Source organism: Lathyrus oleraceus, chromosome 6 (genome assembly GCF_024323335.1).
Source record: "Lathyrus oleraceus cultivar Zhongwan6 chromosome 6, CAAS_Psat_ZW6_1.0, whole genome shotgun sequence".
In the NCBI taxonomy this organism is placed as follows: domain Eukaryota; kingdom Viridiplantae; phylum Streptophyta; class Magnoliopsida; order Fabales; family Fabaceae; genus Lathyrus; species Lathyrus oleraceus.
In genome coordinates this window covers 142,056,770-142,079,266 of record NC_066584.1, presented here as the reverse complement: position 1 = coordinate 142,079,266, position 22,497 = coordinate 142,056,770, and the positions used below count along the sequence as shown (strand labels likewise).

General features: G+C 40.5%; 1 non-coding gene across 1 annotated transcript; it reads left to right on the top strand.

Moving 5' to 3' along the window:
* The first annotated feature begins 2,634 nt into the window (after positions 1 to 2,634).
* LOC127099033 (small nucleolar RNA R71) lies at positions 2,635 to 2,741 on the top strand. The gene has a single exon (XR_007793670.1). It is a non-coding gene; the product is annotated as a small nucleolar RNA R71 (small nucleolar RNA).
* Positions 2,742 to 22,497: the final 19,756 nt, after the last annotated feature.

Genomic DNA, 22,497 nt, shown 5'->3' with positions numbered 1-22,497 from the left:
TTAAGTACTAGTTTTACTTTTACACATCGCTCTAGAACTTTCTCTAGGTTTTCAAGACATTCTTCAAAGCTTTGTCCGCATACGAAAAAGTCATCCATAAATACTTCCATGATGTTTTCTAGGAAATCGGCGAATATTGCCATCATACATCTTTGGAAAGTTGCAGGAGCATTACACAAGCCAAACGGCATTCATCTATAAGCGAAGGTACCAAAAGGGCACGTGAACGTTGTCTTTTCTTGGTCATCAGGGTGAATTGGTATTTGAAAGAAACCTGAGTAACCGTCTAGATAGCAGAAATGTGAATGTTTTGCTAATCGTTCTAACATCTGGTCAATGAATGGTAAAGGGAAATGATCTTTTCGGGTTGCTTTGTTTAGTTTCCTATAGTCAATGCACATTCTCCATCTCGATTCGATTCGTTTGGTTATAGTTTCTCCTTTTTCATTTTCAATGACTGTTATACCTCCTTTCTTTGGTACTACGTGTACAGGACTAACCCATTTGCTATCAGATATAGGATATATGATACCTGCCTCTAATAACTTGGTTATTTCCTTCTTCACTACCTCACTCAGGATCGGGTTTAGTCTTCTCTGGTGTTCCCTAGAAGTTTTACAGTCTTCTTCTAACATGATGCGGTGCATACAAATAGAAGGACTTATTCCTTTAAGATTGGTGATGTTGTAACCTAGTGCGGTTGGATATTTTCTTAAGATATGCAGGAGTTTTTCTGTTTCGAGTCTTCCTAGGTCAGCATTAACTATCACTGGTCGTTCAAGCTCTAAGTCTAGGAATTCATATCTCAGATTCTTGGGAAGTGTTTTCAGGTCTAAGGTTGGTTTCTTAAGGCATTGCGTAGGGTCCGGTGTTATTGCAAAACATTGGTTAAGTTTGTCTTCTACAAGGTAGTCAGATGATTGGTCTTTTTCTAACTCCGTTTCTTTTATGCATTCATCGATGATATCCATGAAGTAACATGTATCTTCTATTGCAGGTGCTTTCAAAAATTGGGAAAGAATGAACTCAATTTTCTCTTCTCCTACTTCGAAAGTGAGTCGTCCTCGTTTTACGTCTATGATTGCACCGGCGGTTGCTAAGAACGGTCTTCCCAGTATAATGGGTGTAACTTCATCTTCTCTAATATCCATAATTATAAAATCAGTTGGAATGTAGAATTGACCTATGCGCACTGGAACGTTTTCAAGAATTCCTACAGGATATTTTACGGAACGATCTGCTAGTTGCACAGACATTTTAGTTGGTCTTAATTCTCCCATTTCAAGTCTCTTGCATATGGATAAAGGCATAACACTAATACCGGCTCCTAAATCGCATAAGGCTTTGTCAATGACAAATTTTCCTATGTGACAGGGTATAGAGAAACTACCTGGGTCTTTAAGTTTAGGAGGCATATTCTGTATTATAGCACTACATTCAGCAGTAAGTGTAACGGTTTCGCTATCTTCAAGTTTCCTTTTATTAGAAAGAATTTCTTTTAAAAACTTGGCATATGAGGGCATCTGCGTAATAGCTTCTGTAAACGGAATTGTGACGTTTAATTGTTTTAGTAGGTCGACAAATTTTTTAAATTGGCACGCATCTTTGGTTTTAACAAGCCTTTGAGGGTAAGGGGTAGGTGGTTTATAGGGTGGTGGAGGTACATAAGGTTCCTTCTTTTCTACGGTTTCCTTATTACTCTCTGCCTTTTCCTTAGGTTCACTTTCCTCAGTTGACCTTTCAGAGTTTTGGTTTTCTATCCTTGGGTCAGACGGTCCTTCCACTTCCGTTCCACTTCTCAGTATAATTGCATGAGCGTGGCTTCTTGGGTTAGGTTGGGGTTGGCCAGGAAACGTACCAGTTGGGGCAGCAGTAGGCGCTTGTTGTTGAGCTACTTGTGATATTTGCGTTTCCAGCATTTTGTTATGAGTAGTCAGGGCATCTACTTTACTTGCTAGTTGTTTAATTTGTTCGCCAGTGTGTACATTCTGGTTTAAGAAATCTTTATTGGTTTGCTGTTGAGAAGCTATAAAGTTTTCCATCATGATTTCCAAGTTGGATTTCCTAGGGGCGTTATTGTTAGATGTAGATGGGGTCGGCTTCTGATATCCCGGAGGTATAGCTGGGGCTTGATTTGGAGATTGTCCAGGTGCGTATAGAGCATTATTACTTTTATATGAAAAATTTGGATGATTCTTCCAATTTGGGTTATAGGTATGCGAATAGGGGCTTCCTTGAGCATAGTTTACTTGCTCCGCTTGGATTCCTATTAGGAGTTGACAATCTGCAGGAGTGTGACCTTGGATTCCACAGACTTCGCAATTCTGAGTTATGGCAACTACGGTGGCTGGAGGTGATACATTTAAACTTTCAATTTTCTGGACCAGAGCATCCACTTTTGCATTAACATGATCAAGGTTACTTATCTCGTACATGCCAGTTTTCGTTTGAGGTTTTTCCACCATTGTTCGTTCGGTTCCCCACTGATAGTGGTTTTGAGCCATGCTTTCGATAAGTTGGTAAGCGTCAGCATAAGGTTTGTTCATTAGCGCACCACCTGCGGCGGCATCTATTGTCAACCTCGTGTTGTACAGGAGACCATTATAGAATGTATGAATTACTAACCAGTCTTCTAAACCATGGTGTGGACAAAGTCTCATCATGTCTTTGTATCTTTCCCATGCTTCGAAAAGAGACTCGTTATCTTTCTGTTTAAATCCATTTATTTGGGCTCTGAACATAGCTGTTTTGCTTGGCGGAAAATATCGAGCAAGAAAAACTTTCTTCAACTCGTTCCATGTGGTGACTGAGTTGGAAGGAAGAGATTGAAGCCATCTTCTAGCGCTATCTCTTAGTGAGAAAGGAAAAAGACGAAGTCGAATTGCCTCTGAAGTGACACCATTAGCTTTAACAGTATCAGCGTATTGGACAAATACGGATAAATGAAGGTTAGGATCCTCGGTAGGATTCCCAGAGAATTGGTTCTGTTTCACTGCCTGCAACAGTGAAGGTTTAAGTTCAAAGTTGTTTGCTTCGATTGCGGGTGGAGTAATACTTGAATGCGGTTCATCTTGCGATGGAGCGGCGTAATCTCTAAGAGCACGAGCTGGTTCTGCCATCTCGGGTATCGAAGGGAAAATATTTTTGAAATCAGGAAGTTCTACAGGAAGGAGATTGTTTGCAGCACGATATTCCCGAATTCGTCGTAAGACTCGGAGATATAGTTCGATATCGTTGATTCGTAAGTAGAGCGGTTCGCCTTGTGAGCGAGTGCGTGGCATACAAATCAACGAAAGAAAGAAAAGAAAAAGAAAAGCCTTAGTCTCTACAGCGTAACAGGAGAGTTACGATATCGACTAAATAAAAGTCCCCGGCAACGGCGCCAAAAACTTGATCGCTCGACTTTATGAGTCGAATTTGGGGTAAAACTGCAAGTGCACAGTTCTATCGCGTAGTTTTAAAAGATATCGATCCCACGGGGACTTATGAATCGATATACCGTTATCTAAGGTTACTTCGTAAAGCTAAGGCAGATGATATTTTGATTTTTGGGGGAAAAGGCTAAAACTAAACTAAATTCTAGATTAAATATCAATAAAGCGGATATCGGTATGTAATTCGTCGTAATTAGGGAATCAATTCTTTATTGGTTTCTTGGTTTTAAAGTAAATCTTTTCAGTTGACGTTATTGGTTAAAAGTTTTATCTCAAACTCTCGCTCTGTTGAATAAACTATGATTTTATATTAACGTAGCTGTCACTTATAGTTAAGTCAAAAACCACTTTTTGAAAACAATAGAATCCGTAGAAACTCCTTTTAAGAAAACACTAATCGTTTAAACACCCTTATCTCAAACTCTCGCTCTGTTGACTTAGGTTATATAATTAAATTCAAATTCTTAACTCTCATTCTCACATTCAATCTCTAAAAATACTTTTTGAAAAAGGTTAGGATTTAATTAACTCTAAAAATTGCTCTCGCCCTGGTCTAGAATTAATGTCCAATTTACACTGTCCAGTCAAAACCTCAAACTCTCGCTCTATTGATTTTAACTTCTTTATGTCTTTTACTTTCGTACAAAAACTTTGTTATTAAACCTGTAAATTGAGACCGTAAAAAGAGTGATTTTAATTTTAAACTTTAGATAAACCAACTTAGTTTTGATTCCTTCATTCCGCTTACTTTACATACCGATACCTAAATAAATTAGCCAGACATGCTAAACAGACTTAAATAAATATCATGCATAAACAGACTCATCGCAGGCAAACAGCAAAAATTAATAATAAAAACAAGCATATATAAATTCAACAAATAAATAAAGAACCTGAATAATTAAATAGCAGTCTTGAACACTCCACCACAGACCGGTTGGATTTGTTCTTGAGTTCTTCAATCAGGCAGAAAAATAAAACGAAGGAATAAAAAAAAAAAAAATTCTAACGTAAGGTTAGATCCGGTAAAAGGTACACAATAGTTTCCGGTGTAGAAACTATTGTGCGAAAAATTAATTAAGAGCTAGAAAAGAAAATAGAATTGCAGAAGAAAACAATATAAAAATTTGTAAAAGTAATACTGTAAAAATATGCCTAAGCTGCTGGAAGAAGAAAAAATGCGAAAACGGCAAAAATCTGGAAAAAGCGTGGAACCCTGAGCTTTCCAAAAAGCTACTATTTATATGCTACCTCCTGCAACTGCCTTCCGCGTCAAAAGTCTTCAACGTGCAGAATAGTTGGGCGTGGAAATAGGGCTCAACTCTCTCTCAACGTCTCTGAAGCGTTCCTTGTGCCTCAAATATAGGGGAATGGTGTGGCGTCCGTCACACCATGTGTGACGCTCGTCACACAAGTGCATATAGCGTGACGCTCGTCACAACCTCTGTGACGCTCGTCACAACCTCTGTGACGCTCGTCACAGGCACAACGCCTGTGCCTTCTTTGGGCTGGGCTTGGCTTTTGCTATTTGTTTCCAAAAACTTCTTTTTGCACCTCCTTTTCTTCCTTTTTTTACTTTTGCTTCAAATAGATACCTGAGATAAATAGAAAGGAAATACCGCGTAATATCCTATAAAATGAAATAAATTAAAGTAAATAATAATATAATTTAATTGAATTAAGTCCTAAAATGTGATATAATTTCATGTTATCAATTTAACACTTGTTTTTCAAACATTAGAAACCTAAGCCTTATGCTTTTGATTTTTAGAATTTCTTTTCATAACACTTATTTTGAATTGAACTTCTAAGTCAACTTTGACCATATTTTGTACATACTTTTCATTGGTAAATGTAACCCATTCAAATGCTTTTTTTGTGGTTTCAATGGCCACTCTCTTAATCAAAAAAATTCATAACCTTTAGCTATTAGGTTTGAGTTATCCTTGAGGTAGATATAATACTCACCTATATCCTTAGTGATGGACAATGAGTCTTCCATGCTTATTATAGGGTTAACCCCTCACTAGCATGTTGAAGCTATCCTCACATGGCGGATTTGTGGTTTTATGTTGAGTTTTCTCCCTTGGATAACAAAAGACCTTAAGGCTTTTGGACCAATCAATTCACCAACTCATTTTTGAGATTTTTACCCCGAACTACGAGGTTTTGATCCTAATCTTTTTTAAGATGGTACGTAGGCAATGGGTTTATCCATCCAAACACAAAATGTAAATAACTTGTATATTCTCTTCTCATCTCTTCAATCATGTTTGCACAAACAAATTTTTACAAAATACCAACCTTACAACAAGTATGAAAAGGGCTCCCTAGGAGTACCTAGGATGTTTTGGGTGGTTAAAACCTTCCCATTGCATAACCAACCCCCTTACCCCGATCTCTGACATTTTTACTAGTTTTTGATTCGATAAAACTTTTAGGTTTTTGTTCGCTTTCTAACCATTCCTTTGGATAAATAGAAGTGCGGTGGCGACTCGACTTGTATGGTTTACCTTGGATTTAGCCAATATCTCTAATGGTAACGAATACCCCGCTACAGAAAAGTAGCGACTCTGCTGGGGACATTTGCCTAGTGGGTTTTGCCTACTTTTCATATTTTGTTGTATTGTTTTGTATATTGTTTTGTGACATATTTTTGTGCAATTTGGGATTACTGTATTGTATGTAATGTTTGATTTGCTTGAATATTAATTCCTTGTATGCTTGGTGATCTTTGTGAGATGAGTTCTATACCCGAACTCGAGTGCACTTAGGATAGGAGAATGGCATAGTCTTGTTGACTTGTGTGGAGTTATTCCTTAGCAAGTTGACTTGCAAGCCCATTCACTTGGTGGAGGTCATGTTGGGATCAATAATGTCACACAAGTAGTTGTGGTTAGACATTACTCTTTCCAATATAGACCTTAGAAGCCAAGGACCTTAGTTTACCAAGCCCATCTTGGCCTATTCTTAGTATGTAGTGCGAAAGTCGTTCAAGTGTAAGATTTGATATGATCGTTACGCGATACTATACTCATAAGAGTCTCTCTTGAGAATATTTTTGGAATACGAGTAGTCATTTATCCGATAATATCCGAAAGATGGGATGATGACTATGGGAACCTCTTGTAGAACATGTTTGGCAGGTTTAAACCCTAGTACACTCCCTTTGGGTGGTTCTTAACTGAGACTCCATGCTCGTGACTTGCAACAAACCCTTGATCCATGGTTGATCCGTTCTTGTATCCTTAATATCAATGGAACTTGGGTGTTGATAAGTGTCGCATCCGCGAAAAACAACCGGCGGGCTGAAACAAAAACACAAACAGAGCCGTCACTTCGCGTTATTTATCCCAAAATAGGGAAAGGAAACGCTCAGAGAAACCTGGAAAAAGCATGGTCTCGCGACCAAAGAGAAAGGGTAAGGGAGTCGGTTACGCAAGGGGAAGGTATTAGCACCCCTCACGTCCGTCGTACTCGACGGGATCCACGCTCTAAGAAAAGAAAAGGTTGCTAAACAAACATCACACACACACACCGAAGACAACACAGGTGGGGTTAAGAGGAAGAGAGCTCGATAGGACGTCGCATCCTATGCCTACGTATCTCGTCTGGAACGAGAATCAGAGCTGCCGTAGTTCGGCTCACGCACGCCAAACAAGACACACACAAACACAGGCAAACTTGGAACCCGAATGCCAATCGCTGGACTTACATCGGCTTCCGAACCAAACAAACACAATCAGGATACGTACAGCCAATCGCTGGGCTTACGTCCATATCCTGACACACAAGAAGATAACAAGCAAACACACACAAAAAGAAAAAAAGTGCCCGGAGAGACCTCGCACGGTCTCCTGCCTACATACCTCGTCTGGAACGAGGATCAAGGCGATGTAGTTCCCCTGAAAGGGAAAGAAATTCTAGCCAGAAACCAAGGGGAGACACACTACCAGGGAGCTGTACTCGAGCCTAGTGTTATCATGCATCATTGCCCTATGTTGTGGTTTCTACCTACTTGCACAACAGCAAGCTAATCCTAACCAGGAAGAACAAGCATGCAAGCATCAATCACAATAAAACAAACATTTCACATAGCACACACTATATCCAGTCAAGTGAGGCTCAAACAAGGGTGGACCGCCGAAGCAAGTCATCTGTACAAGGTAGAGTTAGCTCTTAACCTTGCCATTGAGGGGCTAAGGTGAAGCTGATGAAAGGAAAGTGAAGATTAGACTTCACAGCTCTTATCCCTGGCCAGGGAGAGCTTCAGACAAAGGAGCGTGGGTCCAGAATGGAGGGACCCTTCTACGCTCAAGACTCTGACACAACTGTACAAAGTACAAGATCTTGGGTTTGTGTCCCAATGCATCAACACAGTGGTGTGAGCAGAGGGACGACTCAACAGAATAGCGGGGGATAGATTGCATATCCCTTGGGTTGCGCCAATTGCCTCATAGAGGTTTTCACCTGCTTGGCACAAAAGTAAACAATCACAAACATCGCCTCTTAAGGAGGACTTCAGACAGTTGCCTGGCTAAATAACAAGCCAGGTCTTCCAGACTACATGAAGACAAGAGAGTCTACCTCAACTGGTTTATAAAACCAAGCAGCAGCAAGCAAGTTCTTAAAGAACTGTAAGCGACTAAATGTACCTGAAATCAATCAAGTATCATCAGTACTCAGACAAACCAACAATAAACAGCAAAAGTCAATCTATACAGACAACACAAGTTAGTGCACATGAGTGCAAGCCATGAGCCCAAGCTCAAGCATCAAACCCTACAACACAAAACCAATGTTAGTTTACAACATCAAACAAACTCAATTTACAACTTGCATTGTTCTCCTTATGCCTTTTGCATTTCAACCTGAAAATCCAAACCAAATGTGAGAAACTAGACCACTAGGCCAAGCCTAGGGTCCAAAGGAGATAAAAAATCCTAAACAGCAAGTGACAATTATCCAAAATCACATTCAAACAAATTAGAAGCAAATGCAATTGGTCCCATGCTCATACCATTCACCATTATCATTTTATGCACAATTTAGTATCAAACATGCAATTTGCAACTCCAAAAGACCAAACAGAACTATCTCAATCAAAACCATACCAAAACAATTCAATTAATTCCACAAAAATTCACCTCTAAACAGGACACATTCAATGTATAGCATGTCAATTTTCAGCTCAATTGGACAAAAGAAAGTAGGTCAATAAAAATCAAGAAGTCCAGACACATTTATACAAGCCAATTCAAGGCATCAACACAAGCATCATCTTCCATAAATCATAAAACAGTGACAACAATTAAGAAATGAATGGGATCAAAACCATGATGTCCTATAATGTGTCTAGAATGCTCATGTCAAATTTCATCTTCATCCAATTCAATATGAGAATTTCACAAGCAAAATGCCAACATGTGTCACACAATGTCACAAAATGAGCACACGGAGAAGAAAATTATCAATCAATTAGAAAATGCAACCAAAAATTCCAGCAAAAATCACATGTTATCTTGACATATCAATGTTCATTCATGCAAAAAATTGGATCAATTCAACATCTCTAGGTTAGGCAAATAAAATCAGAAAGTTGACCTAGCTTGGTGTGACACAAATTGTCACACCTAGATTCACAAAATCATATCTCCAACACCAAGTATCCAAAAATCACAAACTCTACATGAAAATCACCATCAACATGTCCAGAATAAGCATAAAAATTTTCATTCAATTTGGATAATGTATGAGTATTTCATGAAGGTTTTGGAAAAACATACAAAAATGTGACACATTCCACAAACCCTAGACCAATTATTTTTCTATACATGCAAAAAGTCCACAAAAATAGCCATTAAATTCTACACATCATCATGAGAATAATGCAAAAAGTCTCACTCAAATTGGATAAAAAATGAAGCATCTATGATTTTTCTAAGTTCTTGTAACAAAAATGAAATAAAATAGAAAAACAAAAGTGAAATAATAATTAAATAAATACTGCAATGGCATAAGCGTAAATTCTGGAGCAAACGCCAAAACGGCGTCGTTTGGTTAAGTGACCAGGGCGCTCCCTGATTGGTCAGTCCGCGCGCCAAACATCTTATTCAAATGGCAAGGCAATTTCGTGGATCAAACACGCTACTGTTCATGTTCTCGCTCAAGAAATTTCCAGAAAATGCAGAAAATCATGAACAACAAAACTCCACCAAAATCAACAATCTTATAGTCAAAAGAACCGTCTCTCCATGTAGATTAAGGATATGCAACTAAAATTTCCTAATTCCTAACATACACTCGGGATCGATCGATTAAAGTTAAGCACATCAAACTTCAAATCGAAATAACTCATTCAATAGCTAACCAAATCCAAAACCAAGCATATCATGTTGATCTATGATGAATGAACTACAAAAACCACCTAACAATTTAAGAAAAAGAGAAATTCGAATTTGCACCTTGGATTATGGCAGCAACGATTCCTGACGATTCTGGATGTATTTTGCCAAAACAGATGAACATCAAGGTTGAGGAAGATGATCGGAGAAGTTAGGTTAGCTCAAGGTCGCTCCAGATGTGAGAAATCTCAATTTGCCATGGTTGAGTTCATGATGAACAGTCGCGGATCTGAAGCTTTTAGCATGGATTCACCAAAACAGTTGGAGAGGAAGATGTAAGGAGCACGAATCAACAAGAATTTCACAATTTGGTTGAGAATTGAAGGAGTTTGGATCAAAAAAGTTTGATGAAGATTGAAGAATTTTTGTGGATTTTGAGGGAAAGTTAGTTACAGCTCTTGAAAATTATGATTATGATTAACATTCTGTTATGATTAAACTTTTATACTCCAGCTTAATCACTTTCTTAATCACCAATTAGCAAAAACTCATGTGATTAGCATAATATGAAACTTAAGTGCAAGTTCCAAAATGCCCTTGCCAAATATTGAACCATGACAGCTCAAACAACTTCTAATTTGCATTTGGAGAGTGTTTCAAAAAGTCCCATTCCAAAATTCCATGTATTTCTCAACTTGGACCATTTTGCCCTTGGGTTTTAATTGTTGCACTTGAAAATTGACCTTTTGCATTGACCATTTTTGATGAATTTTGATTATGCACCATGAAAGTACATGTGAAATGGAGTTTGCTCATAAAAAGATCATCCAATTTGGACATTCCATGTGAAAGTTATGCCACTTTGATTATGGGTCTTTTTGAAAAATGAATGGACCATAACTTGCCAACCATACATGGGAATCTCAAGTTCTTGGACTTTTTGGAAAGGTGAGACCAAGATCTACAACTTTCATGTTGAACAAATTTTCATTTGAAGCTTTTTTGGACACGTAATTTTGTGATGAAAAACTTTCCATTTTTGGAAACTTCCATTACAAGTCACTTTCTATTTTTGGCAATTTTTGTCCTGACTTTATTTTCTTCATTCTTGAGCTTTGACATGTCAAATGAAACTTGTTTCAACATGAATGAAGTGTATCCAACTCTCTCCCACCTCCAAATCTATAAAATCAAGCACAGTTGACTTTTCAACTGATAGATGAATTTGGTAATGCCCTGATCAATCTGAGCCCCAATTCTCTGATGAAAGGGCTCAAGGATGAAACCCTAGCCTCAATATGCTCAATATAATCACATGATGATCTCCATATCCATCATAGACCCCATCTCCTTGCATGCCCTGATTGGCCCAATGCAACTGATTAGGGTTGACCAGTGGTCAAAACCCTAATCTCAAGGTATATGATCAATCTTCTTGAATCTTCTGGATGATATCAAGACCATGATGATGTTGATGTATCACTTCAACCAAGATCAAGACCAATCCCCTTGAGAAATCAAAAACCCTAATTTATAGCCCAATCCTCAGATGGCTAATGATCAGTCAATAAAACCCTAGGCTTGCATCTCCACCTCTTATCTTCTGACCAAGACTTAGGAGGATCATTTGCACAATGTAACCATATGGTATGCAATATGCAATGCCTAATGACCTAAAATGATATGCAAATATGTTAAGCCAGTCCCAAGAGAGGAGGGCAAATTTTGAGGTGTTACAATAAGGTGTAAACCATAATCCACCAAAATGGATGATTGATATTAAGGATGACATGATCCATCCCATGACCTTTGTTTGGTGTGCTTTGCTTGATCCTTGAGTGTGATTGTTGCGTCCATGCATTCATGCACCCATTTGCATCCATATTATCAATAATAAGAAAATTTTCAAGGAACTTAAGAGGTCTATTTGCAAATTTTTAGACATGGAAAGACAAAGAAGGAATACAAAGAAGTACAGTTTCCGATAACCCGGCTTGGAAGAGTTAAGGAACTTGACATTCTATGTATTAGATCCCTTGGGTTTCAAGGCTCGTTTTGGGAAGCTTTTATCTGTTCTGACTACTCAGGTGGACGAAGGATTGATGAGTGTATTGGTGCAGCTCTTTGATCCCTTGTGCCGTTGCTTCACATTTCCGGATTTTTAGCTTTTGCCCACGCTTGAGGAGTATGCCTACCTTGTGGGTATACTTATTCTAGACCAGATGTCGTTCAGTGGCTTAGAGAGTATTCCTACTTCTCAAGAGATAGATGTTATGTTGCATATAGATGAATCTCTGGTTGGTGCTCATATGACTACCAAAGGTGGAATTCAAGGTCTCCCTTCTGAGTTCCTCATTGCTCAAGCTACTATGTATGGGAAGGTCATGAGTGAGGACTCCTTTGAGGCCATATTTGTACTTCTCATCTATGGGCTAGTGTTATTCCCCAACATCGACAAGTTTGTGGATGTGAACGCTATTAGGATTTTCTCTACTCTTAATCCCGTTCCGACTCTGTTGGGAGACACTTACTTTTCTTTGCATATGAGGAATGCAAAGGGTGGTGGTACCATTGTATGTTGTTTGCCTCTGTTGTACAAGTGGTCTATTTCGCACTTGCCACAGACGGTCGCCTTCAAGGAGAACAAAGGATGTCTACGATGGTCCACGAGACTTATGTCTCTCACTAATGATGATATCTTTTGGTACAACCGTATATATGATGGTGTCCAGATCATTGACTCTTGTGGTGAATTCTCCAATGTGCCTCTTCTTGGTACATGTGGTGGGATTAACTACAACCCCGTTTTGGCACGTCGTCAGCTTGGGTTCCCCCTAAAGGATAAACCCAATAACATTCTGTTAGAGGGTGTGTTCTTTCAGGAGGGTAAAGATCCCCAAGGCTTGAAGGGCAAGATGGCCTGCGCTTGGCGCAAGATCCATAGAAAAGGAAGGAAGGAGCTAGGCCCGAAGAATTGTATCGCTTTGGAGCCTTATACTTTTTGGGTTAGGAGGAGAGCTTACGAGTACCTCATGCCTTACGAGTATCCCAGACCTACACCATTGGTTGTGGTTGGGCCTTCAACCCTACCTGACCAAGGAGTAGAAGAGTTGAGAGACGAAGACCATTCGCGTGCTTGGATCCGTGAACGAGAAGAGTTGCTTCAGCAGATCAAGGAGAAGGATGCTTTGATAGAGTTCCTCGAGCACCAGGTTATAGATGATCCTGATGATGTATGGACTTCTCTACTTCCTCAGTCTTCCAAGTTTTGGAAGAGGAAGTATGATCAACTCGCCAAAGAGAAGGCAGACATGGAAGCAGCCTACGAGAGGGAGGTGAAGAGGCTTCGTGCATATTATCTTCATGTGTCCAGAGCTTTAGATGATTGCTTCTAGGGTTCCATTGGACGTTCATTTTCCTTCCCTCTTGTATTGTATTTGGTTACCAAGACTGTACTTCTTTGGTGTAAAAATATTTTCCAAATACTATTTGATGAGATATTTCTATATGTGATAAATGATTAATATTTCCAATATTTGAAAATAGGACTCTAAAAGTTCCTCTGATATAAAAATTAAATCATATGCATTGCATGCATCATGTGCATAAGTAGGTTTTGCTCCAGGCTTCTTGTTCTATGGTCTAACTCTGTGCTCTTCATTTATTTTGAAGACAAGCTAACTCACCGGTACTACACCCGAGCCAACGCATCAAGACTAATAGATCATTTGGAACAAGAGAACCGTGAGCTTAAGGAGGAAGTAGCCTGATTGACTGCCCTGATGGAGTCATTTATGGCTGCCCAGAGCCAGTCGTCTCCGACACCTTCAACTCCTCCCCAGAGGACACTCATCTCTGAGATTGTCTCTTCAATTGTGCATACGGCCAGCGCACACTTTGCACCAACAGCCATGCCAGCCGGGTTTCCGTGGGGGATGCCTCCCAACTTCATGCCTGAGGGTCCTGCACCCACTTTTGCTTCTCTGGCGGCATCTATCCCGGCCCTTGCTGTTCCTCCTCCTGTCGTGCATACTATGCCCAGAGTAGACGACACCATCTATCATTTTAAGCCGTCTGAGGGCCCAGATGTCTATGAGAAGAATGATGCTATGAATGACCAATTTCTTGAGCTCCGCAAGGAATTGAAAACTCTTCGAGGAAAGGACCTTTTTGGCAAGTCTATTGTTGAACTCTGTTTGGTTCCGAATGTGAAAATCCCTGTAAAGTTCAAAGTACCTGACTTTGAAAAGTACAAGGGAAATACTTGCCCTCTCATCCACCTGGTCATGTATGCCAGGAAAATGTCGACTCAGACCGACAATGACCAACTTCTCATTCACTACTTCCAGGACAGTTTGTCCGGTGCTGTCCTAAGATGGTACATGGGCTTGGACAGTGCGAACATCCGATCCTTCAACGACCTTGGTGAGGCCTTCGTCAAGCAATACAAGTACAACGTGGATATGGCTCCCGATAGGGATCAATTGAGAGCCATGTCCCAGAAGGAAAAGGAAACTTTCAAAGAGTACGCCCAAAGGTGGCGAGAGGTAGCAGCACAGATTGTGCCCCCGCTGGAAGAGAAAGATATGACCGAGATCTTTCTAAAGACCTTGAGTTCTTTTTATTACGAGCGGATGATTGCTAGCGCTCCTTCTGACTTCACCGAGATGGTGAACATGGGGATGCGACTGGAAGAAGGAGTCAAGGAAGGGCGCTTGACCAGAGAAGAAGGCTCTTCTGCCAAACGTTATGGGGCGTTTGCAAAGAAGAAAGATGGCGAGGCACATGTTGTGACCTCCCATGTTAAACCAAGAAGACCCTTAGTGAGGAGGAAGACCGTGCGTCCTGTCGGTAACCAGCACCAGGTGGCTCACATAGCACCTATTTTCAGAGGTAATCAACAGTATCAGCATCACAACAATAATCAGCAACAATCACATCCGCAATATCAACAACAACAGCATCGTCCTCAACAGTAGGCCTACCAGCCTCGAAACAATAATCAAGTCAGTACGAGTTACGAGAGGAAGAGGGTCACCTTCGATCCTATTCCTATGACATATGCAGAATTATATCCCTCTTTGATAGAGATGAAGTTGATTACTCCACGAGACCCACCGGCTATACCTACCAACCCCCTGTGGTGGTATAAGCCTGAATTACATTGTGTTTATCATTCCGGTGCCCCCGGACACGATGTGGAAAATTGCTACCCATTGAATACCAAGGTTCAAGACCTTGTGAGATGTGGTATTCTGTGTTTTAAGGACGTAAGTCCTAATGTAAAGAAGAACCCATTGCCCGAGCATGGGAAACCTGTCAACATGGTCCAGGGTTGTCCTGGTAAGTACAAGGTCAAATATGTCAGCCATATTCAACAATCTCTAGTCGAGATGCATAGATTGATGTATGAGTACAGTCATTACGAGCACGACCATGATAGATGCCGAGTTTGTTCTGTTAACTAAAGAGGATGTCGCCAAGTGCGCAAAGATGTTCAAGAAATGCTGGATGAAGGAATCATTGAGATACTTCAAAATCGGAATGTTGATGAAGATGTTGATTAAGTAAATGTAATTTCTCCAGTATTTCGGATCCTTGAGCCTGTTATTATCAAGTATGATGGTAGCAAGCAAAAGGCTTCTCCTGCTTTGACCATCAAACCAGTTGGCCATGTGCCATACTCTTCTGAGAAGGCGGTTCCCTATCGCTACAATGTTGTAGCATTGGAGGATGGGAAAGAGGTGCCCCTACCCTCTCCATCTGTTGTTAATATTGCCGATGTCAGCGGCCTGACCCGTAGCCGTCGTGTCTTCTCGGCTTCGCCGAAACCCCAAGCTGATGTTCGAAGGACTGATACTACTGATTATACTGAACGCCCGGTTGGGAATGTTGTGAATGCTCCGAATTCGGCACTTGTTGCCAAACTTACCTCTATGTTGAAAACTTTTGTCTCTGTTGTCCAGAATAGCAATCCGAAAGAAGACTATGATGAGATGCTAAGGCTCATCAAAAGAAGTGAGTACAACATGGTAGATCAGCTTCTACAGACGCCATTCAAAATCTATGTACTATCCTTGCTGATGAATTCAGAACTCCACCGAGAAGCTCTGCAGAAGGTGTTGGATGTGGAGTATGTAGATCATGATGTCACGATTGAACAATTCGACAGTATTGTTGCAAACATCACTGCTTGTAACAATTTGAGTTTTTGTGATGCTGATCTCCCTGAAGAGGGAAGAGACCATAACTTGGCACTACACATCTCCATGAGCTGCAAAGATGATGCCATGTCCAATGTGCTGGTGGACACTGGGTCATCATTGAATGTGTTGCCGAAGTCCACTCTTGCAAAATTGTCATATCAGGGGCCTCCCATGAGGCAGAGTGGAGTGGTAGTGAAAGCTTTCGATGGGTCTCATAAAACTGTGATCGGAGAGGTTGAACTCCCAGTCAAAATTGGACCAAGTGATTTCATGATCACCTTCCAGGTCATGGACATTCACCCATCGTATAGCTGTGTCTTGGGCAGACCATGGATTCACGAGGCAGGCGCCGTGACATCCATCTTACACCAGAAACTAAAGTTTGTCAAAAACAAGAAGCTGGTGGTGGTAGGGGGAGAGAAGGCTCTTCTGGTTAGCCATTTGTCTTCCTTCTCTTATATAGATGCTGATGATGAAGTTGGAACCCCATTCCAAGCTTTATCTATTGCTGAGCCTATTAAGAGGGGAACTTCTTCATTTGCGTCCTATAAAGATGCGAAGTTGGCCATCGAGCATGGTACAACTGCTGGATTGGGGCAAATGATTAAGCTGGAAGGCAACAAACCTCGGGCTGGCATATGATAGCAAGTGCTTTCTTCAGAGCCAGACTTACCCGCCTGGGGCATCTGTAAAAGATAGAAAGACTTTGAGGAGATTGTCAGGAAGTTTCTACCTCAATGGCAATGTGCTTTATAAGAGAAATTTCGACATGGTTCTGCTCAGATGCGTGGATAGACACGAAGCAGACCTGTTAATGACTAAGGTCCATGAGGGTTCGTTTGGTACTCATTCCAATGAACATGCCATGGCTAGAAAGATGTTGAGAGCGGGCTACTATTGGCTGACAATGGAGTCTGATTGTTGCAAATATGTGAAGAAATGCCATAAGTGTCAGATTTATGCGGATAAGATTCATATTCCCCCGGCACTTCTGAATGTAATTTCATCACCATGGCCTTTCTCCATGTGGGGAATTGACATGATTGGCATGATATAGCCGAAAGCGTCCAGCGGTCACAGATTTATTCTCGTAGCAATTAATTACTTCACCAAGTGGGTTGAAGCGGCATCATATGCAAACGTGACCAGGCAGGTGGTTGTGAAGTTTATCAAGAGTCAACTCATATGTCGTTATGGTGTGCCGGATAAGATCATTATTGATAATGGATCTAACTTGAACAACAAGATGATGAAAGAGTTGTGTAGTGAGTTCAAGATAACACATCATAATTCTTCTCCTTACAGACCCAAGATGAATGGGGCTGTTGAAGCTGCTAATAAGAATATCAAGAAGATTGTCCAGAAGATGGTTGTTACGTACAAAGATTGGCATGAGATGCTGCCATTCGCTTTGCATGGATATCGTACATATGTCCGCACTTCAACAGGGGCAACCCCTTTCTCTCTTGTTTACGGCATGAAGGTTGTACTCCCAGTAGAGGAGGAGATCCCATCAATGAGAGTATTGATGGAAGCCAAGTTGACTGATGTTGAATGGGTTCAGAGTTGTTATGACCAACTGAATTTGATAAAAGAGAAGAGATTGATTGCCATGTGTCATGGTCAGTTATATCAGCAAAGGATGAAGAAAGCCTTTGATAAGAAGGTCAAGCCTCGTATGTTCCGAGAAGGTGACCTTGTACTCAAGAAAGTCTTGTCTTTCGCGCCCGATTCCAGGGGCAAGTGGACTCCAAACTATGAAGGTCCATATGTTGTCAAGAGAGCCTTTTCAGGCGGTGCTTTGATACTTACAACTATGGCTGGGGAGGATTTCACTCGTCCTGTGAATTCAGATGCAGTCAAGAGCGGGCTACTATTGGCTGACAATGGAGTCTGATTGTTGCAAATATGTGAAGAAATGCCATAAGTGTCAGATTTATGCGGATAAGATTCATATTCCCCCGGCACTTCTGAATGTGATTTCATCACCATGGCCTTTCTCCATGTGAGGAATTGATATGATTGGCATGATATAGCCGAAAGCGTCCAACGGTCACAGATTTATTCTCGTAGCAATTGATTACTTCACCAAGTGGGTTGAAGCGGCGTCATATGCAAACGTGACCAGGCAGGTGGTTGTGAAGTTTATCAAGAGTCAACTCATATGCCGTTATGGTGTGCCGGATAAGATCATTACTGATAATGGATCTAACTTGAACAACAAGATGATGAAAGAGTTGTGTAGTGAGTTCAAGATAACACATCATAATTCTTCTCCTTACAGACCCAAGATGAATGGGGCTGTTGAAGCTGCTAATAAGAATATCAAGAAGATTGTCCAGAAGATGGTTGTTACGTACAAGGATTGGCATGAGATGCTGCCATTCGCTTTGCATGGATATCGTACATCTGTCCACACTTCAACAGGGGCAACCCCTTTCTCTCTTGTTTACGGCATGAAGGTTGTACTCCCAGTAGAGGTGGAGATCCCATCAATGAGAGTATTGATGGAAGCCAAGTTGACTGATGTTGAATGGGTTCAGAGTCGTTATGACCAACTGAATTTGATAAAAGAGAAGAGATTGATTGCCCTGTGCCATGGTCAGTTATATCAGCAAAGGATGAAGAAAGCCTTTGATAAGAAGGTCAAGCCTCGTGTGTCCCGAGAAGGTGACCTTGTACTCAAGAAAGTCTTGTCTTTCGCGCCCGATTTCATGGGCAAGTGGACTCCAAACTATGAAGGTCCATATGTTGTCAAGAGAGCCTTTTCAGGCGGTGCTTTGATACTTACAACTATGGATGGGGGGGATTTCACTCGTCCTGTGAATTCAGATGCAGTCAAGAAATACTTCGCCTAAAAATAAAAACAGAATGGCTCGCTAAGTTGAAAACCCGAAAGGGCAGCTTAGACAAAAATGAGCGTCTCGGTGGATTGAAAACCCGAAAGGGCGATCCAGGCAAAAGCTAGAGACATAAAAAATGAATATGTATCCCGCTAGATTGAGTACCTCACCCTGAGGCAATCTAGGCAAAAATTAGGGATTTGGCAAGTAACTGCATCCTGACAAGACTTTGTTCTACAAGCTATCATCTGTCATAGATTCTCGCTCAGTCATTATCAACTAAAGCTTCAAATATATCGGATTCAGAGTTGATGGAGAAATGGTCATTATGTTCAATATAGCCCTTTTCCAATATATATCACCAATTTCAAATTTGTAAAGATCTATGGAGTCTTGCCATTTGCAGACTACCATCCCATCAAATAAATTTGAGCCTTTATCCAATTATTTGCATTCTTATTTGTTTTTATTCAACAAATGTTTTGCATGTTTTAATTGAGAAATATCATTGTTTAAATAAATAAATTTTTTCATAACTTGTTTTTAAAACAAAGTGAACATACACAATGATGAAAGGATACTTGGGATGTCTTCAGTGCTCTCCCAAAGATGGTATGATTCCCAACAGGGTAAGACATTTGTTCATATTCCTGGCATGCTTGTATCCTCTTCCTCCGGAGCCTGTTTGTGTTTTCCTTCCGAGCAGAGTGGTTGTTGAAGAGGTTTATCTTTCCTTCAGCGGAGTAATAATTTCTTCCTCCTCAGCAGATGTGATCTCTTTGGTAGTGCAGTATATGGTGGTCGACCTTGGAGACTTTTGATTGGTGGTTGTTCCCCACAGAGTTCCATTATCCCCTCTGATAATTTCCCCAGTAGAGTTGCTTCTACAGCGGATTTCATCTATGCGATGATCCTGTCCCCAGCTAGAATGACTGATGTTCATTCCCCTGCAGAGATCGTTGTTTCCTGGTATCTCTTGCCCCCATCAGATTGGATGTTCTCCAGTGGGCCTGGCTTTCTCTCTCGAGATGTAGTACCGGATGGTTGTTCATCGTTTGTTGAACCTGTTTGTGTTAGATATGTCTGTTTTGTTAAGCATTCATCATACATAAACCACACATATATGCATATGATTTAAACATTCAGATATTCATGTTGCATTCTTTTCCATATATCTTTGTTTGATATCTCCTGGTAGTTGGTAATATATTTCCCCAAGCAAATGTTTGTGTTTGATCTCTCCATGTAGAGTCAGCCCCATAAGCAGAAAGCGTTTATCCTTTCTTCCATACTCCCCACTGAGTTATGTCCTCGTGGATGATTATCACTTCTGTTCCTCTCAACACATATATTGTGATGGAGTTTCCCCTGAGTTATATCCTCATAGGGATGAGTCTTGTTTCATCGTGTCTCTCTAGTTTGTTCCTAGATTGGCTTCTCGTGATTTTTTTCCTGCGCTTCCCCGTAGTTTAGATGAACGGTAATTATCCATCTTTTCCCCCGTGGAGTCTATGGTTTTCTACCCTTATGCCGGTAGTTGTAAACCCTATTTCTATCCCCTTTGCAGAGTTAACCTTATTTTGTTCATTCTAACCGATGACGGTTACTCTTCCGTGGTTTTCTACCCAATATCCGGTAGATGTAATCCCCTCTTTGACAATTATCTTTATCCAACATTCGGTATTGATATTCCTTCATGTTTTGAGTATATCTCCCAGTGCCGGTGATATATCTCTCGGATCATTGCCTTTGTCAATGTATCCCCGGCAAGTCATCTTTCATTTTACCCTTGGTCGGTAATGATTGTTTCTCCCTCGGATTGGTCATCATTATATACCTAGTATTCGGTATCCCGATGTCCTTTCTTTGTGGTTGATTTATCCTTCATTAACCCAGTAACCGGTTGTGGATAAACTTCCATGCGAGTGTGTTATCTACGTTCTGACGGTAATAGATAATATATCTCATGCACTCTTTGGTCGAAGTCTTTTGCTCTTCCCCAGTCGAGTAAGATTCGTATCTCCTTTTGTGGAATCGAATGCCCATCATGTAATCGAGCCTGCTTTTTAGCCCTCTTTTGGATGATGAGTGTCTTGTAAATATTCCCCAATTCACGCCTTGGTCGGTCACCTATTATATACCCAGTAACCGGTATCCCTGGTGTTCCTTCCTCTCTGCTCCCTATTATGACTTTTTTGTCCCCTGTGGAGTCGGATTTCCTGAGTTGAAATATACCTTTTTTAGGTTTTCCTCAGATGATTTTGGATGTTTGATATCTCTCACCCTTATACCAGTCTTAGATATTCATTCTCCCCGAGCATGTTGTTCTTTCACCCTCGTACCGGTGTTTTGATCACATGTCTCCTTGAGCTTATTACCCAGTAACCGGTAATACCTCATCCTGTTGTTTCCTCAGAGGTGTCCTATTTGGACATTCCTCAGTGGAGTCCCTTAGTGGATTTTCCCCATCTGAGTCCGGATTTTCATCTGAAGTATCCTTTGTGGATAGTTCCGCTGTATTGGCATATTCCCCAATACATGCATCTTTGAGTCAGCTCGAGTCCTTCCATTGATTTATTTCCATGGAATCCCTCTCGTGTCTCTCAGCAAATCTCAAGTCGTGACCTGCTCACGCATTTTATTCCCTTTCTTATCTCCACCAGAGTCCCAGAGCCTCTATCCCATTGAGTGAATCACTCATATGGATTGACAGTTCCTCCAGATTACTCTTCTTCTTTGTGGACACATATCTCCATAGAGTATTACCTTTTGCATACATACATCTGCATCATGAGGTCTCTTAGGGACCAAAATTCGTCTCTTTGATATTATTTAAGTCCATTCTACCTCGTTGAGATGAAGATTTTAACCTTCACTTCTCCGGCTAGAATGACCTTAAAAAGGGGCATCTATAAGACCCCAATTTTGACCCTAAGATCCCTCATGGCATCATAACATTGCATTTGCATCATTGCCTCAAGGATCATAAGCATCTTTGCTCCTTACCTTTAGGGTGGGATCTCTTGAGATTTGGTTTGAGATCACCAAGCATGCTTGAATTGTATTTATTGCTTTTCTCATTTTTATTTACTAACCAAAAGCACAAAAATATGTCACTAACATCTTTTGTTTATAGCTTGAGCAGTCACAAGGTCTAAAAGCTTCTAGGAGACCCTATGTGCATTGATATGGACAAGGGAAGATGAAAGCAAGCATGGCTATGGTTCTCAAATCTCTCATCCATCAAATATGCCTCCCAAGTGCCTCAATTCATCATTTTGATCAAAGAAAATCAAAGGGTTTGAGGTTTGTTTCCCAAGGAAACCCTAATTCATTTGTTCATCAACTGTGCCTTGCCCATGAAGCAACCTCAACCCATGATCAAATGCAATCAAGGTAAGTTCTTTAATTCATCATTTCATGCATATTTGAACTTATTTGAGTGTCCTCAATCATCAATTCATCAAGATATGAGCTTTGGACTTGAGAAGTTGATCAGTCAATTCATCTGACTATTTTGAACTACACTGAGAATTAACTTTTTATATGTTTGTCAAATGGAGATTACCCCAAGAGAAATAATGTTCTTAAGAACAATATGAACAACTTTCATGTTCATCAAAAATTAATTTGAAGCTTGGAAGGTCATCATCCATTCCAAGACATTATA